The following is a 17,619-nucleotide window of genomic DNA, read 5'->3' as shown; positions in this document are numbered from 1 at the left end:
TAATTTATTATAAAAAAATTTATTATAAAAAAACGTATAAAAAATTAATTATAAAAAAACGTATTATAAAAAAATATATTTATTAAATATATTTTATTTTTTATATTTATTAATTTATAATTAAAAATTATTATCGTTTTAATATTTATTTAATATATTATTATTATTTAATACGAATATTTACGTAATAATAAAAAAAAATGTAAAAAAATTAAAATTTTTTTATTTCGTATATTAATTACGTAACGTATTACGTATATAATAATTAAATATTTTAATTTTTTTATATAATTTACATATATCGTAAAATTAAATTTAATAAAATTAATAAAAACTTCGTAATTATTTACGATAATTAATTTTTTTAATATATTAAATAAAAAATCCCCGTGTCGAAAATATATATCCCGAGTTTTAAACTCGTTAATTAATTAAAAAAAATCGCTTTAATCATTTTAAATAACGTTAAACCTTTTTAACATTTCCTTAATTTTAATTATTAAAGCTTTTTATTAAATGCATTTTTTAATGTTTATTTTATTAATTAAATGCATTTTTTTTTTAATAAGTTTTTTATTTTTTTCATATTTAACGAAATTAAATAATTTCTTTATTATTTTAAAACTTTAATTATTTAAATTCGAATTACACGTATTATTTTTTAAAAAGTTTTAATTTTTTAATTAAATAAATTATTTATTTTTTTTTATATTATAATTTTATAATTATATTTAATTTCGATAATTTTTTTATTTATTTCTTTATTTAAAATAACAAGTTTAATAATATTTAATATTTAAAATTAATCGATAATAATAATTTTAATTCGTTTAAACTTACCACTTTTAATAATTACACATATATTATTATAAAATTTACTTTTTTTTTTAATGTTTATTTTAATATAAAACTTAAATACACTTCTTTTAATATTTAACTTTACGTTTTATATTTTATAATGGTAAAAGTTAACGTTAATATTAAACCGTAACGATCGAAATATTTTACTTTTATTACGTTTATATTTTTAAAAAAAAAAAAATTCTTTTTAATAATTTAAAAAAATTAATATTTTTTATAATCTTAAATAATATTAACACGGTTTTTAATAACTTTAAAATTAAATAAATATTATCGTTTATTTTATAAATAAATAAATTTAAATTTAATATAAAACTTTTTATAATATATTTAACTTCGTTTATAATTTTTAATACTTATTATTTATTTTTTATTACCGTTATTAACATTTTTTTAATAAATATAAAATATATAAATATTTTTATAAATAAATTATTTATAATTTCGAAAGCTTTTTTTAAATTATTTAATTAATTTATTATAAGTTTTAACGTATATTTTAAAAAAAAAATAAAAACGTTTTATTTATAATTATTAATAAAACTTATTATCGTTTAAAAATTCATCGCATATTTCATTAAATTTAATAATATAATTATTTTAATTTATTAATTAAACTTTATTTCGTTTTATTTCGTTAATTTATTATTTAATTTCGTCGCGTCGTTTATTATTTATTTACTTTATTTAAAACGATAAAATATAATTATAAATTTTAAATCCGCGGTTTTTATTTATTTAATTAAAATTATTACCGATATAAACTTTTATTAAAATTAATATCTTAAATAATATTATTTATTTTTAAGTTTAAATTTTATTTTTATTTCGTCGAATATTCTTTTTAAAATTAATATACTTAAATATATAAAAAGTTATTTTTAAATAAACTCGAATTAATAAAAGTCGCCGCATAAAATTACGATTAATATACTTTTAAAATTTTCATCGTAATAATTTTTAATATTTTTAAATTATTTATTAATTTTTTATAAATTTTTTTTTAACATTATATTATATTTATTAATAATTAAAATATTTATATTTTTCCATATTATTACTTTTTTTAATATAAATTTTTTACTTTTTCTAAAAAATAACTTAATAATAAAATAAATCGTCGTTTTATTTATATATGTTTTTACATTTTTTAATATTATTATTATTCGAATTTTTCTTCGTAATTTTTTAATTTTTAAAATATATAATAATATTTTAATTATTACATTTTTTCCCGTTTTTTTTTCTTTTTTTAAATAATATAATAATTATATAAATGTAATATATAATTACCGTAACGGGAACCCCCGAATCGCAAAAATAATTTTAAACTTTATAAAAATATTATATATATAAAATTAATAAAAATTAAAAAAAATTATTTTAAATTAAAGAATAATTTCTTTTAATTTTTATCGATTTTATGTATATAATGCTTTTACGAGGTTTAAAATTATTTTATTAAGTTTAAAATGTTTTTAATATAAAGAATAGTTTTTTTTAATTTTTATCGATTTTATATATGTAATGTTTTTATAAAGTTTAAAATTTTTTTATTAAATATATAATTTTACGATTAAAAATAATTTCTTTTAATTTTTATCGATCTTATATATATAATGTTTTTACGAAGTTTAAAATCATTTTTATAATTTAAAGTAATTAAATTAATAATTTAATTTTAAAATTATTTAATTAAAAGTAAATTTATACGTACGTATTTAAATTAATTCGTAAGTAAGTTAATTTATAATTAAATTAATATTTTAATTTTAAAGTTTAATAAATAAATTTATACGTACGTATTTAAATCGATTTAAAAGTAAATAAATAAATAAATTCATTTATATATAATTAAATTAATAAATTTATTTAAACATATATTAAAAATATATTTATATATACGTTAATCTAAAAATAAATAAGTTAATTTAAAAGTTAATAAGTTAATTAAAATATATATTAAAAATAAGTATATTATACGTACGTATTTAAGTTAATTTAAAAATAATTAAATCGATTTAAAAGTAATTAAATCAATTTAAAAATAAGTTAATTTATAATTAAATAAATCGATTTATAAATAAATAATTAAGTAATTACTTAAATACGTACTTTAATTAAATAATTTAAAAATTAATTATTTAATTAATTATTAAATAAATAAATAAATAAATAAATAAGTAAATAAATAAATAAATAAATAAATAAATAAATAAATACGTACGTACGTATATATATATATATATATATATAAATAAATAAATAAATAAATAAATAAATAAATTATATAATTATATAATTAAAAAATAAGAAAATAAAAAAATATAAAAATAAAAATATAAAAAAATATAAAAATAAAAATATAAAAAAATATAAAAATAAAAAAATAAAAAGATTAATAAAAAAAAGTAAATAAATAAATAAGTAAAAGGTAGGAAATAGAAAAGAAAGTAATAAAAACGGTAAATATTTTATTAAATATTAAAAGTAATAAAAATATCGTTAAAATAAAAGTAAAAAAATCAAGTATAAAGCTTAAATTTTAATCACTTACTAAAATAAATCGAATAAATCGAATAAATTAAACTAATTAAATTAATTAAATTAACTAATTAAATAAATCGAATAAATCGAATAAATTAAATAAATCGAATAAATTAAATTAATTAAATTAACTTAAATTAAACTAATTAAACTAATTAAATAAATTAAATAAATTAAATAAATTAAATACGTATATATTAAAATAAATAAATTAGATTAATTAAATTAATTAAATAAGTTAAATTAATTAAACTAATTAAACTAATTAAACTAATTATAAATTAAGGAATAATTTTTTATTATTTATTAATTTCATTACAATTAAAAAAATAATTCTTATAATATTTTAATAAAAATAAAATTATTTAAAAAGTAGTTTAAAATAATTATAATCTAAGGAATAATTTTTCCTTATTTACTAATTTCATTTTAATTTAAAGAATAATTTTAATATTATTCGATAAAATAATTGCGATTTATTATTATAATTTAATAAAGAAAAATAATTCTCGATATAATTCAATAAAAATAAAGTTATTTTAAAAGCATTATAATAAAAAAAAATAATTTTAAAAAATAAATTATTCTATTAATATACTTTCTCACTAAATTTATATGGAAAAGTACTTACGTTAAGTTAAAATATTTTATTCATAATAATATTTTTATACGAAAAATAATTCTTAAAACCCCCTTTTTCCCGTTACGGTAATTTAAATTTTATTTTTTAAAGTTATTTATTTTATTTAAATAACTTATAACGATTTTTAAAAATGCGGTTTATTTTTCGTTTAATTTCTTATTTTTTATTATAATCTTTACCATATTTATTTAAATTTCACTTAAATAATATTTAATTATTAATTTTATTAATATACTTTAATATATTATAAATAAAATTAAAAATATTATTTAACGTTAAATTATTATAAACTCATTTTCGTTTATTTTTAAATCGTCGTAATTATTCGTGTTTAAGTTTTATTAATATTATTAAATTAATCCGTTTTTATTATTTATTTTATTTATTATTTATCGTTATTTATTTTTATTTAATAAGTTTAACGCGTTTTTCCATTTTTTCGTATTTTTAAATAAAATTATTTTAATTTCGTTTTAATATTTACTTATATTAAATGCTTTTTTATTTATATTATTTATTATTTTATAATAAATATATAATTTTAAACTTAAAGAAAAATTTTCTAATTTTATAACTTCTTTTATTTAAACATATTAAATAAAATATTATATATTACGTTTAAATAATAATACGCTTTTTTTCGTAATTTTATTTAAATATTAAAAAATGTTATATAAAAATACGTGAAATTATTTTAAGTTTTTTATTTTTTTTTCACGCTTTTTTTCGTTATTTTCCCCGCCCGACTTTTTTTCACTTATTTCACCGTTTTTTAAATCCGTATATATATTTTTATTTAATCGTGTTTCTTAATTTTTCCGGTTTTATATTACGTTTTTTTTTAATTTACGTAATAAATTAAAATTTTTATTAACGAATTTTAATTAATTAAATAACTATTTATTATATTATTTTTAAAATTAATTTAACGTTTTATTTTTTTTATTAAAAAACTTCTTTTAAAAAATAAATAAACTTAATTTAATTATAATAATTCGTTTATATATTTTTATTTTAATAAAATTTAAAAAATAATTTCTTATTAATAAAAATGTTAAAATATCGATTTTTTTAAATATATATTAACAATATTTACCCTTTCGTAAATTACCGTTAAAATGAATATACCGTTTAATTTATTTTTTTTTTAATTTTATTATAATGCGAATTATTAATATATAATTTTAATAATATATATATTAAAACGTTTTTTTTCGATATAAATAAACATTTATTTAATTTAACTTCGTAATGGCTTTTAATTTAATATTAACTTTTTTTTCGGTATTAAATTTTATATTTTCATATAAATTAATATTAATTAATTTTTTTAAATATAATCATTTTCGTCGTATTATTTAATATATTATATTATATAAAACTTATATTTATTTATTTTTTAAATTATAATATATATCGTATTTTAAAATATAATTATAAACTTTTACCGATAAAATTTCTCGATTTAAAAATATACGATTAAAAATTTTAATTATTAAACCTTAAATAACGTTTATTTTATTTTTTAAATTCACGTAAATATTTATTTTTTTTATATTTTTAATATATGTTATTATTAAAATATATTTTTAACTTATAAACGTATAATTTTTCGTTACGTAATTTATTATATAATAAATAAAAGTTAATATTTTCGTTTTAATAAAAATAAAAGTAAAATTATAATTATATTTTAAAATATATGTTAATATTTTATTAAATTAATTATAATTTTTTAATTTTCGTTTAATTTTTAAAACTTTATTTTACGTTATATAAATCGCTTTAATTAAAATTCATAATTAATCGAATTAATATTTTACATTTAAATCGCTTCGTTTTTTTTCGTCGTTATATTTTTAATATATCGTTATATATCGATAATATTATAAAACGGTAACCACGAATTATACTTTATTTTCCCACTTTTTTTTAAAAGTTTTTATATCGTTTTATAATATTTCGAATAATTACCTTTTATTTCCATATTTTAATTTTTCTTTTAAAATAAATTCATTAAAATTTTTTTAAAAATATTTATCCATTTATATTAAAAATTTTACCATATTTATAATATTTTAAAATTCGCTTATTTTTATTATAAAATCTTTAATATTAATATTTTTATAATACCATAAAAATCCGTATAAATAAAAAGTTTTTTTTATATTCGTTTTAATTATTTTAAAATATATATTAATAAATTTAAACGCGTTATTTATTATTTTTACTTTTATTATTTTTTAAAAAAAAACTTTCATATATTTATAAAATTATTATATAAAACTCATTAAATTTTAATTAACTTTTTTAAGTAACGATTTTTACTTATCGGTTAATAGTTTAATAAAAGTTTTTTTAATTTTTTTATAATATTTTAAACCTTTAAATCTTTTCTTTATTTAAATTTTAATTAATAATAATAAATCGTTTAAATTAATTATAAATTAAATTATTAACATTCCGTTTTTAATAATTAAACTTTTAATTTTATTTCGTTATTTTATTTTCTTTTTATTATTTAATAATTATTATCGTTTATATATAAATATTTTTTTAATTAATTTTTTCATTTATTAATTCGTAATAAATTTCTTTTATTTAAATTATTCCTTTATTTTAAAAAGTTCTTTTTTTATTATAAACTTTATAATATTATATATGTTTTTAAATGAAATTTTCTTCGTTTAAACTTTATTAATTTTAACGTTATTATTTTTAATGATTTTATTAAAAATTAAAAATAAAAATATAAAATATATTAATGCTTTTACTTCGTAATATTATAATAAAATAAAAACCCATTTATACATAAATTAAAATTTTATTTATTTTAACGTAACGAAATACGACTCATTTTTTTAAATTAAAATTTTTTTCTTTATATATTTTTATTTTACGTTTTTAATTATTATTCGAAATTATTAAGTTTTTTTATTTATAAAATAATAATATAATAAATGTAAATAAAAAATAATACGAATTTTTAAACGATAAAAATTATACTTCGAATTACATTTTTATATATAACTTTTTTTACGTTAACTTAATTATTATTTTCGTTTTATTTTTTTTATTATTTTTTTTTTTTTTTATCATTTTTTACTAATACGCATTTAACGTATTAAATTTTTTCTACATCGTTTAACTAATTTATTTTCATGTTAAAAAATCCCGATAATATTATTATAAAAATTTCGGTTTATACTTATTAAAAAACATTTTTTTTTTGTTTTTTTTTTTCATTATTTTTATATTCGCTTTTTTTTTTTTTACTTTATTAAAATTTTACGATTATTAAGTTTTTATTTTATAACATTATTTCGTTAAATTCGTTAAAAACTTTTTACCATTTATTATTATTTATAAAATTATATTTGTTTAAATAAATTTCGTTTATTTTAATATTAATATCGTTATTAACATTAATAAAATTAATAAAATTTTACGGGTTTTTCGTATAATTTATATTTAAAAAATTATTATTAAATATTAAAATATCGTTTTTTTAATTTAACACGTATCCCGCCCGTTTTATTTTTTTTTTATTAACATTTTTAATATATATTACATTCGATAAAATTTAAAATAATAAAATTTTTTCTTCGTTTTTTTATTATTTTTAAAAATTATCGTTTAATTTTATATTAAAATATAAATGGTTTTTATTTTTAAGTTATATTAACGTTTTTATTATAATTTTTTTACGCATTTTTAAAATAAATAATAAGTTTTTTTTTTCCGGTTTATTTAAATTAACTTAAATAACGTGTATTTTATTTAATATATTTTAAATTAATTAAAGTAAAATTTTCATTATAACGTATAAATCGTTCGCGAAAACGAATATATAATTTTTCATTTTTTTATAAAATGAGTTTATAAATTTATTAATTTTTAAATTTAAAGTGAATTTTATAATTATATTAAAAGCGCATTTTAAAAATAAAAATCGTTTTTTTAACGATCGAAATTATAAAATTTCCTTTAAAAATTAATGTTAATAAAAAATTCGAAATATTAATAATTAATAATTTAATGGCATTTTTTTCTTTTTTATTAATTTATCGCAAGTTTTATAAATTTAAACTAATTATAATATTTTTAAAAAACATTTATCGTAATTTTAAAAACATAACGTTTTTTATAAATTTAAAAAAAATAATAATTTAAGTTTTTTTATTATTCGTTTTAAAAATAAATTTAAAAATTTTAATTATAATTTATTAAAATAATATTATACATGGTATAAACGATATTATTTCATTAATAACTCATTTAAGTTTTAAATTATTTTTTAAAAGTTTAAAATACATTAAACTTTATTTTTATTACTTATTAACTTTAAAAAAACTTTTTATATAAATACTCGTTTTTTCATTTTAAAATTTACTTTTATTACCTTTATAAAATTTTTCATAATTTTATAAATTATAAAATTAAAAGCATTTTATTTATTATTTTTATTATAAATTTCATTTATATTTATATTATTACGCATATTATTATTAATAAAAAAAAAATTAATTTAATTAAAAAATTATAAGTTAATTCTTTATTTTTTAAATCGTATTTTTTAATAAAACCGATTAAAAATTAACTTTAATTATATTTAATATAAAATAAATATTATATATTTTAAATCGAAATTATATATATAAATTAATAAATAAAACGTATTTTTAAAAAACGAAATTTATTATTTATATTTTTTAATTTATAAATATAAGTTATAAATTATTTTTAAATTAATTTTCAAATTATTTTAAACTTTATTAAATATAATTAATTATAATTATAAATTAAAATATTTAAAAAAATAACGTAATATATATAAAAATAAAATAAAAATTATCGATTTTTTATCGTTTAAAACTTATAAAATTAAATAAATTTATAATAATATATATTTTAATTTAAATAAAGTTAATTTTAAAAATTTAACTCTTATTAATTAAATTTAATATTACATGAAAAATAATTCATTTTAAAATTAAAATACTTAATATTTTATTTAATTATTTATTTATATATGTATTTTATTATTTTTATATTTTCGTAAAAAATATTATTTTATTTTTTTTTTCGGCCCATTTTTTTACATGTCGAAATTTACGTTTTTATATTAAACATCGTTATTTTTTCTTTTATAATTATAATATTTAAACTTTAAAATATTTAAATAAAATTATATATATTATTATTAATGTTTTCGTATATTATTATATATTATATTTATTTTAATAATTTTAAATAAAATATATTATATTTATATTTATAACCGAATATAATATATAAATAATTTAAGTATTATTTAACATAATAAAGTTATATATTTAAATTAATTTTAATATATATCGTATAATTAAATGTTTTTTTATAAATTATTTTTTTACGAGTTATTTATATAATTATATTCCATTAATTATTCGTATATTTTTTTTAAAAAATTTATTTTTTTATTCGTTATTTTTAAATATTAATTTAACTTTTAATAAAAGTTTAAATTATATTTATTTTAATTTCCGTTTATATTTAATATACGTAATTATCGAATTAAAAAAAAATCGCCTCGTTTAATAACACGAATAATGTTAACGCATATTTATTTTAACGGTAAATTAAAATATAAAAAGTAATATAATTATATATAAACGTTAAAAAATCGAAATTTAATTCGTATAACGAAATTTAACGTTTAATACATTTAACATTCGGCTTGGTACGATATTATAACATTTTTTTCCTTTAAAATTAAAACATATATATAAATTATTAAAATATATATAAAAATTATACGTAACGAAAAAACTAATTTTTTTTAAAATATATACGAATATCGAATAAATTATTTTATTATAATTCGGTTTAACGTAATATTATTATATATTAAATTTTAAAAATAAATAAAATTAAAATTAATATAAAATTAAATTTTATAAATTAAAGTTTATTATATTTCGATTTACGTTATAATATTTAAACATTAACGTTTAATAAATTTAAAAAAAATACTTAATTAAAAAAAATTATATTATATTTATAATAAATATATAAAATTTTATATAATATAATTTTTTTTTTAATTTTATTTTATACATTTTTTTTTATACTAAAATATATTTCCATAAAAACTTTTTTTTTTTACCTCGTATAATATTTTTTATTCCCTTTATTTTTACTCGTTTTAAACGTGGTAATTTTACTTGAAATTTTATAAACTTAAATTTTAATATATTATTCGTTTCGTTAATTTTTATAATCGAAATACGTAATCGTAAATTTTAAATTATTAAATTCGATAATTTAATTTTTACTTATATTATTAAAACGTAATTCCCTTATTTATATAATTTATAAATTAAAATTAACGCTTTTATTCGTAATATATATTTTATATTAAATACGTATATATTTAATATTAATAACTTAAATATTAATTAAAAAAATATCGTTTTTATTATTAAAAATTTTAATCCGTAAACATTTCGTTTTAATTTTAAAAAATTTTTAAACTAAAAAAAATATAATATTTTATTAAATTTTTTTATAAAAAATATTATAATATAAATTTTTTATTCTTTTAAAAACTTTTTTAATATAATGTATATAACTTTAAAAATTTAAACTTAATTAATTTAAAATTAATTTTTTTTTAAAAAAAATAAATTAATTATTTATTTTATAAATAAATATATTTATTTTTTAAAACGTTTTATTTAATTATAAATATTTAATTATTACGTTTTTTTTTAAATTATAAAATATTCGTTAAACTTTAATTTTATTTTAATTAAATTATAAATATTCGTAACGTTAACATAATAAACCGCGGTTTTTATCCTTTTTATATTTTTTTATTATTTAATAATATTATATGCCGCCGTTATTTTTAAACGATAACGGAAAATAAAATTTTTAAACTTTATAAGTAATATATTTATTATTTTAATTACATTTTAAATTAATTAAAAAAGATATATATGTTTATTATTAAAAATAAAAACGGTATTAATTTAAATAAATCGCCGATTTTTATCGTTATTTTAAAAAAAAATTTACGTTTAAAAAATTCGTTTAATAAAATAAATTCGTTAATATTATTTTAAAATTTAAAAAACTTTTTATAAAACGTTATAACCATAAAATCGGAACTTTAATAACGCATAATAAACATTATATCGAAAAAAAAAAAATAATAAATTTTTTTATAAAGTTTTTTACTTTTAATAATTTTTTTATTATTTTAAACTTTATTCGTCCGTTAATTTCTTTTAATAATCCCTTTATTATATTAAACTTTTTCACTCGTGCATTAACTTCGTTTAATAATTTTTTTATCGTGTCGAATTTATTTATTCGTTTAAACACTTTTAAAAACGTTATATTAATAAAAAACACCGAAACACGTATACGAATTTTAAATAAACATTCGAGAAATTTTTTCGTAATAACGTTTATTACGGGTTTAAATATTATTAATATTAATTTTAATAATAAATTATTTAACATTTCGATAAAAACTTTTAAAAATCGTAACTTTAAAAATTTAAAAATAAACGTTATAAACGAATAACGAAAAAATAAAAATATTTAATAAAAATAAAAACACGTAAATATTTAAAATAATAAGTTTTTTTTACTTTTAATAAATTAAAAATATATTTATAAGATTTTTATTTAAACATTAAAAATAACATTAACGATAAAAATATTAATAATAATAAAAACTTACTTTTTATAAAAAATATAATTCGACGGAAAAAAACTCGTTAAACCGTTATAAAAAAAATCGAATAATAATAATATCGTTAATAAATAATTAAAATAAACGATAACGATTTAACTTAAATAATTTTATATTTAATAAATAATAAATTATATAACATATATTTATTTAAATTTTAATCGAAAACACGTTTTTAAAATTAAAAAAAATAATATATATTAATTAATTATATAAATTAAGTTTAAAATAAATTTAAAAATAAATTTTATAAAATTTTATATAACTTATAATATTTTATTAAAACATTAATTATTTTATTTCGTTAATATAAATAATAAAATTCCTTTTATTAATTATAAAAATATTAACGTAGTTTTTTTACGTATTATTATTTTTTTTTTACGATTATATTTTAAATTAAATAAATTAATTCACTTTTTTTTAATTACTTTAATTTAATTAAAAAAACATCGTAAAAAAAACCATTTTCGAAAATTTTTAATATATTTAATTTAATATTATAAAATAATATTATTAATAACATTTATAATTTAATTTACGTATAATTAAAAATCATTTACCATAAATTTTAATTATTTTAAAACTTATTTTTATTATTATAATAAAAAAATTACGTTATTTAAAAAACTAAATTAAAAGTTTTTTTTCGAAAAAATTATATTTTATTAAAACTTAAATTAATCGTAAATTTCGACATTAATAATAATTTATTATAATGTTTTTTTATAAATTATACTTTTTAATTTAAAAACGTAATTAATATTTTTTTTCGTAAATTTTTATTTATATATTTTCGTAATTAAATTCGTTTAATTTAAATTAAAAATAACTTAAACTTTTTAATAAATTCGAAATATCGATAAATTATAATATTTTTTTTTTAAAATTTATATTATTTAATATTAAAATATTTTTATTATATTATAACGACGAAAATAACGATATAAATAATAATATTAAATTAATTAAATTATAATTAACTTTAAAAAATTATCGTAATTTAATTTTTTATTTATTATTTCGAATTTTAAAATTATAAAAAAACCGAATTTTTTTTCGCGAAAAAATTCGAAATATATTAAATAACGTTTAAAAAATACTTAATTATATTAAATTTATATATAATTATTTAACATTTACATTAATCGAATTTAATATTAGGTATATAATTATTCGTTTAAAATAATTACCGAAAAAATTAAAAAAAAGTTAATAAAAATCGACTTAATAAAAAATGAAAAATAAAGTTAAAATTATTAAATAAATAAACCGAAAAAAAAAATATAATAATAAAACATTTAAATATAAATAAAAAAAAAATAAAATTAAAAATAAAATAAAAATTACACTTACGAAAAAAAATATAAAAAACGCATTCGAAAAAATTTTATTAAATATTATTATTTATTTAAAACGAAACACGAAATTAATAAATAACATGTTTATTAATCGTTAAATTATTTTTTTATTAACGTTAAATCTTTTATTAAAACTTTTTACTTTAACGTTTAATACTTTTTTTAAATATCCACGTATTTTTTTACGAAATTAATTATTTATTAAATCGATAATTACTTAAATTAATAATACATTAAATTATCCGTTTTTAATATTCGAATATAAAAATTTTAAATTTATAATTATAAATATTATATAAATGGCGATTAATTAATATATTATAAAATACGTAACGTATTTTAATATTATTAAAAAACTTAATAATATAATAAAATAATTAAATTAATTAACTTTAATTATTATAATATTTAAAATCGTTATAAATAAATTTAAAACACGATTATATATATTATAATAATAACGTAAAATATAAAATTAAAAAATTATTATTTATTAAATTTAAAACTTTTTTTTATAAAAATAAAAAAAATATTTAAAATTAAAAATATATATTTTAAATATTTTCAAATAAATAATATAAAAGAAATTAACATTAATTAAAACGATTAAAATAAAAACTTAAATATTTATAAAAAAATTTAACATTATATTAAAAGAAAAATTATTATTAAATAATTAACTTTTAACATTTTATCGGCTCGCATTTTCGATAAAATAAAAAAAAACGAACTTTTAAAAAAACTTATTAAATAATTAAATATAAAAATTAATTATAATAAAAAAAAAAATAAAAAATTATAAAAAAAAATATAATTTAAAAAAAAAAATTAAATTAAAATTTATTAATAATTAATATATTAAATTATTTTTTTAATTAATTTTCGAATTATTTATTAAACCGAATTTTAAATTAATTTTTAAATTAATCGATAAATTAATTTAATTTAATTAATTAAAATTAAGTTTTAATACGCGTAAATTATTTAAATAAATATTAATTAAACTTTAAATTTATTTACTTACTTAATTAAATGTATTTTTTTCATGTTTTTTTACTTATTTTTCGATTTAACTTTTTTATTAATTAATTATTTAATTAATTATTTAATTAATTATTAAATTAATTATTAAATTAATTTAAAAATTAATTATTAAATTTATTATTAAATTAATTATTAAATTACTTATTTAATTAATTATATAAATAATTTCGAAATAATTATTAAACTTTAAATTTATTTATTAATTTAATTAAATGTATTTTTTAATATATTAACTTTTTTTAATTTAATTATGTAATTTTTTCAACGTATTAACCACTTTTTTTAAGTTTAAATTCGAATTTTTTCGCATTTTAAAATCGCATAATTAAATTAAAAAATAATTAATATATTATTATATAATTAAACTTTAAATTTAAATAATTTTCGAATTAATAAAATTATAAAATTAAAAAAAACTATTTTATATAATTCGAAATTTTTTTAAATTTATTAAAATTAAAATTAAATACTTTTAAAAAATCGACTTTTTTCGGTAAATTCGAATATCCGGTTTAATAAATTAACGTAATAATATATAAATCGAAAAATTACGTAATTTTAATATTTTTAATTTTTATAATTTAATAATTTTATTAATTTTTATATATATTATATAAAACTTATATATTTAAAATAAATAAAATTTACTACATTTTTACGATATAATTATATTATATAAAATATATATTTTTTTATAAATTAATAAAATTCGAAAATTAACCCGATTAAAAACTCCGAAAACTCCGACAAATGTTAATTTTTCCTTACGTTTCGTTGCGACATAATAACCCTCGGAGCTCGGGCATTTTCCTTAATTAATAATTTTTTAATCGATATTTATATGTTTTAAGTTTTTATTTTAAATGACAGGAAGTTCCCGTGCCGGGAACACACATCCCGAGCTCCAAGCTTGTCAATTGGCTCAAAAAGCCGCTTTGACCACCCTGAAGCCGCTAAATCTCTCTAGCGCTGCGCTAGCTTCAATTATTGGAGCTTTTCATTGGATGCATCCTCTAGCGCCTTATGCTTTGATTGGGTGCATCCTCTGGCTCATGATTATGTAATCTTTTTCTTTGAATGCTTTTCCTGTTGAAAAATGGATTAAGTAATCGATCAGTTCAGTTCAATCAGTTCAATTAGTTGATCAGTGAGTTCAAAAGTCAGTTCAAAAGTCAGTTCAAAAGTCGGTTCAAAAGTCAGTTCAAAAGTCAGTTCAAAAGTCGGTTCAAAAGTCGGTAAATTAGTCCTTGGATCAGTTGTTCGATCAGTTCAACAGTCGATTTAGGGATTAGTCAGATCAATCCCTAATCCAGTCCCTAGATCAGTTGTTCGATCAGTCCAAAAGTCGGTTCGAAAGTCAGTAAATCAGTCCTTCATCCAATCCCTAGATCAGTTGAACAGTTTGTAAATCGGTCCCTGGTCCAGTCCCCGATTTAGTCCCTGATCCAGTCCCTGATCCAGTTCCTGGAATAGTTCATCGATCAGTCCTTTGATCAGTCCAACAGCCAGTTCAACAGTTCGTAAATTAGTCCAATAGTCGATTCAGTGATTAGTCAGATCAGTTCCCGATTCAGTAGTTGTTCGAACAGTTCAAAAGTCGGTTCAAAAGTCAGTAGATCGATTAGTAAGTCAGTCACTAGATCCGTTCAAAAGTTAGTAAAGTAGTCCCTAGATCAGTTCAAAAGTCGGTCCGAAAGTCAGTAAATCAGTTCTTGATCCAGTCCCTGGACCAGATTAAAAGTCAGTTCAGCGATTAGTCAGATCAGTCCCTGGATCAGTTCTTCGATAAGTTCAACGGCCAGTTCAACACTCAATACATCAGTCCCTGATCCAGTCCTTGGATCAGTTAAATAGTCAGTAAAGTAATCCTGAATTCGGTCCTTAGATCAGTTCGAAAGTCAGTCCCTAGATCAGTTATTCGATCAGTTCAAACGACAGTTCAACAGTCAATAGATCAGTTCGTAAATCGGGTCCTGATCCAGTCCCTGGATCAGTTGTTTGATCAGTTCAAAGGTAAGTTCAACGATTTGTCAAATCAGTCTCTATAGTAGTTCAACAGTCAGTAATTCAGTCCCAGGACCAGGAACTAGATCAGTTGCTTAATCAGTTCGAAAGTCAGTTCAACAGTCAGTAAATTAGTCAGCAAATCTGGCTCGACGATAAGTTAGATAAGTCTTTAATCTTGTCCCCGATCCAGTTCTTAAATTAGTTTAATAGTAAATAAATCGATTAATAAATTAGTTTTTAAACTAATTATTCGATAAGTTTAAAAGTTAATTTAAAAATTAATTTAACGATTAATCGAATTAATTTAAAAATTAAATTAATTATTCGATTAATAAAAAAATTAATAAATTAATTAATAAATTAATTTAATTATATATTAATAAATTAATTTTAAATTTAATTTTTAAATTAATTCGAAAATTAATAAATTAATTTTTAATTTAATTTTTTAATTAATTTAACGGTTAATTTAATAATTAATAAATTCGTTTTTAAATTAATCGAATAATTAATTTAAAAATAAATAAAAAAATAAATAAATAAATAAATAAATTAATTAAAAAATAATAAAATCGAAAATTAAATAATTAATTAAAAAAAATACATTTAAATAAAAAAACTCGAAAATCGCGGGTAATTTACGTAATAAAATTTATATTAATAATTAAAAATAATTAATAATTAATTTAATTTAATTAATTTAATTTAATTAATTTAATTTAAAGTTAAATTATTTAATTTTAAAAAAAAATAACGGTTTATATAATTAAAATAAAAAACTTTTAAATTTAATTAATTAAATAATTTTTTTAAAAAAATTAAAAAATAAATAAAAATGTAATTTATTTATTTAAATAAAATAATTAATTAAATATTAAAAAATTAATTAAAATATTTACGAATTTTTTTTTAACGTATTAATTATTTTTTAAATTTTAATTTCGAATTTTTTCGTTATTTTTTTTTTTAAATTTAATTTATTATTTCGTATATAAAATTTTATTAAAATTATTTTTAAATTATTTTTAAAATTAAATTTTTAATTTAATTTAAAAAAAAAATTAAATTAAAATTTATTAATAATTAATATGTTAATTTATTTATTTTTAATTAATTTTCGAATTATTTATTTAACCGATTTTTAAATTAATTTAAATTAATTAACGAAAATTAAATTTTAATACGTATAAATTATTTAAATAAACGTTAATTAAATTTTAAATTTATTTATTTATTTAATTAAGTATATTTTTTTTATATTAAATTATTTATTTTTCGATTCGATTTTTTTTAATTAATTATTTAATTAATTATTTAATTAATTATTAAATTAATTATTAAATTAATTTAAAAATTAATTATTAAATTAATTATTTAATTAATTATATAATTAATTTCGAATTAATCGT

Source organism: Annulohypoxylon maeteangense (assembly GCF_022496945.1).
Source record: "Annulohypoxylon maeteangense strain CBS 123835 unplaced genomic scaffold GGS22scaffold_29, whole genome shotgun sequence".
Classification (NCBI taxonomy): Eukaryota; Fungi; Ascomycota; class Sordariomycetes; order Xylariales; family Hypoxylaceae; genus Annulohypoxylon; species Annulohypoxylon maeteangense.
Note: the sequence above shows the minus strand (reverse complement) of the source record.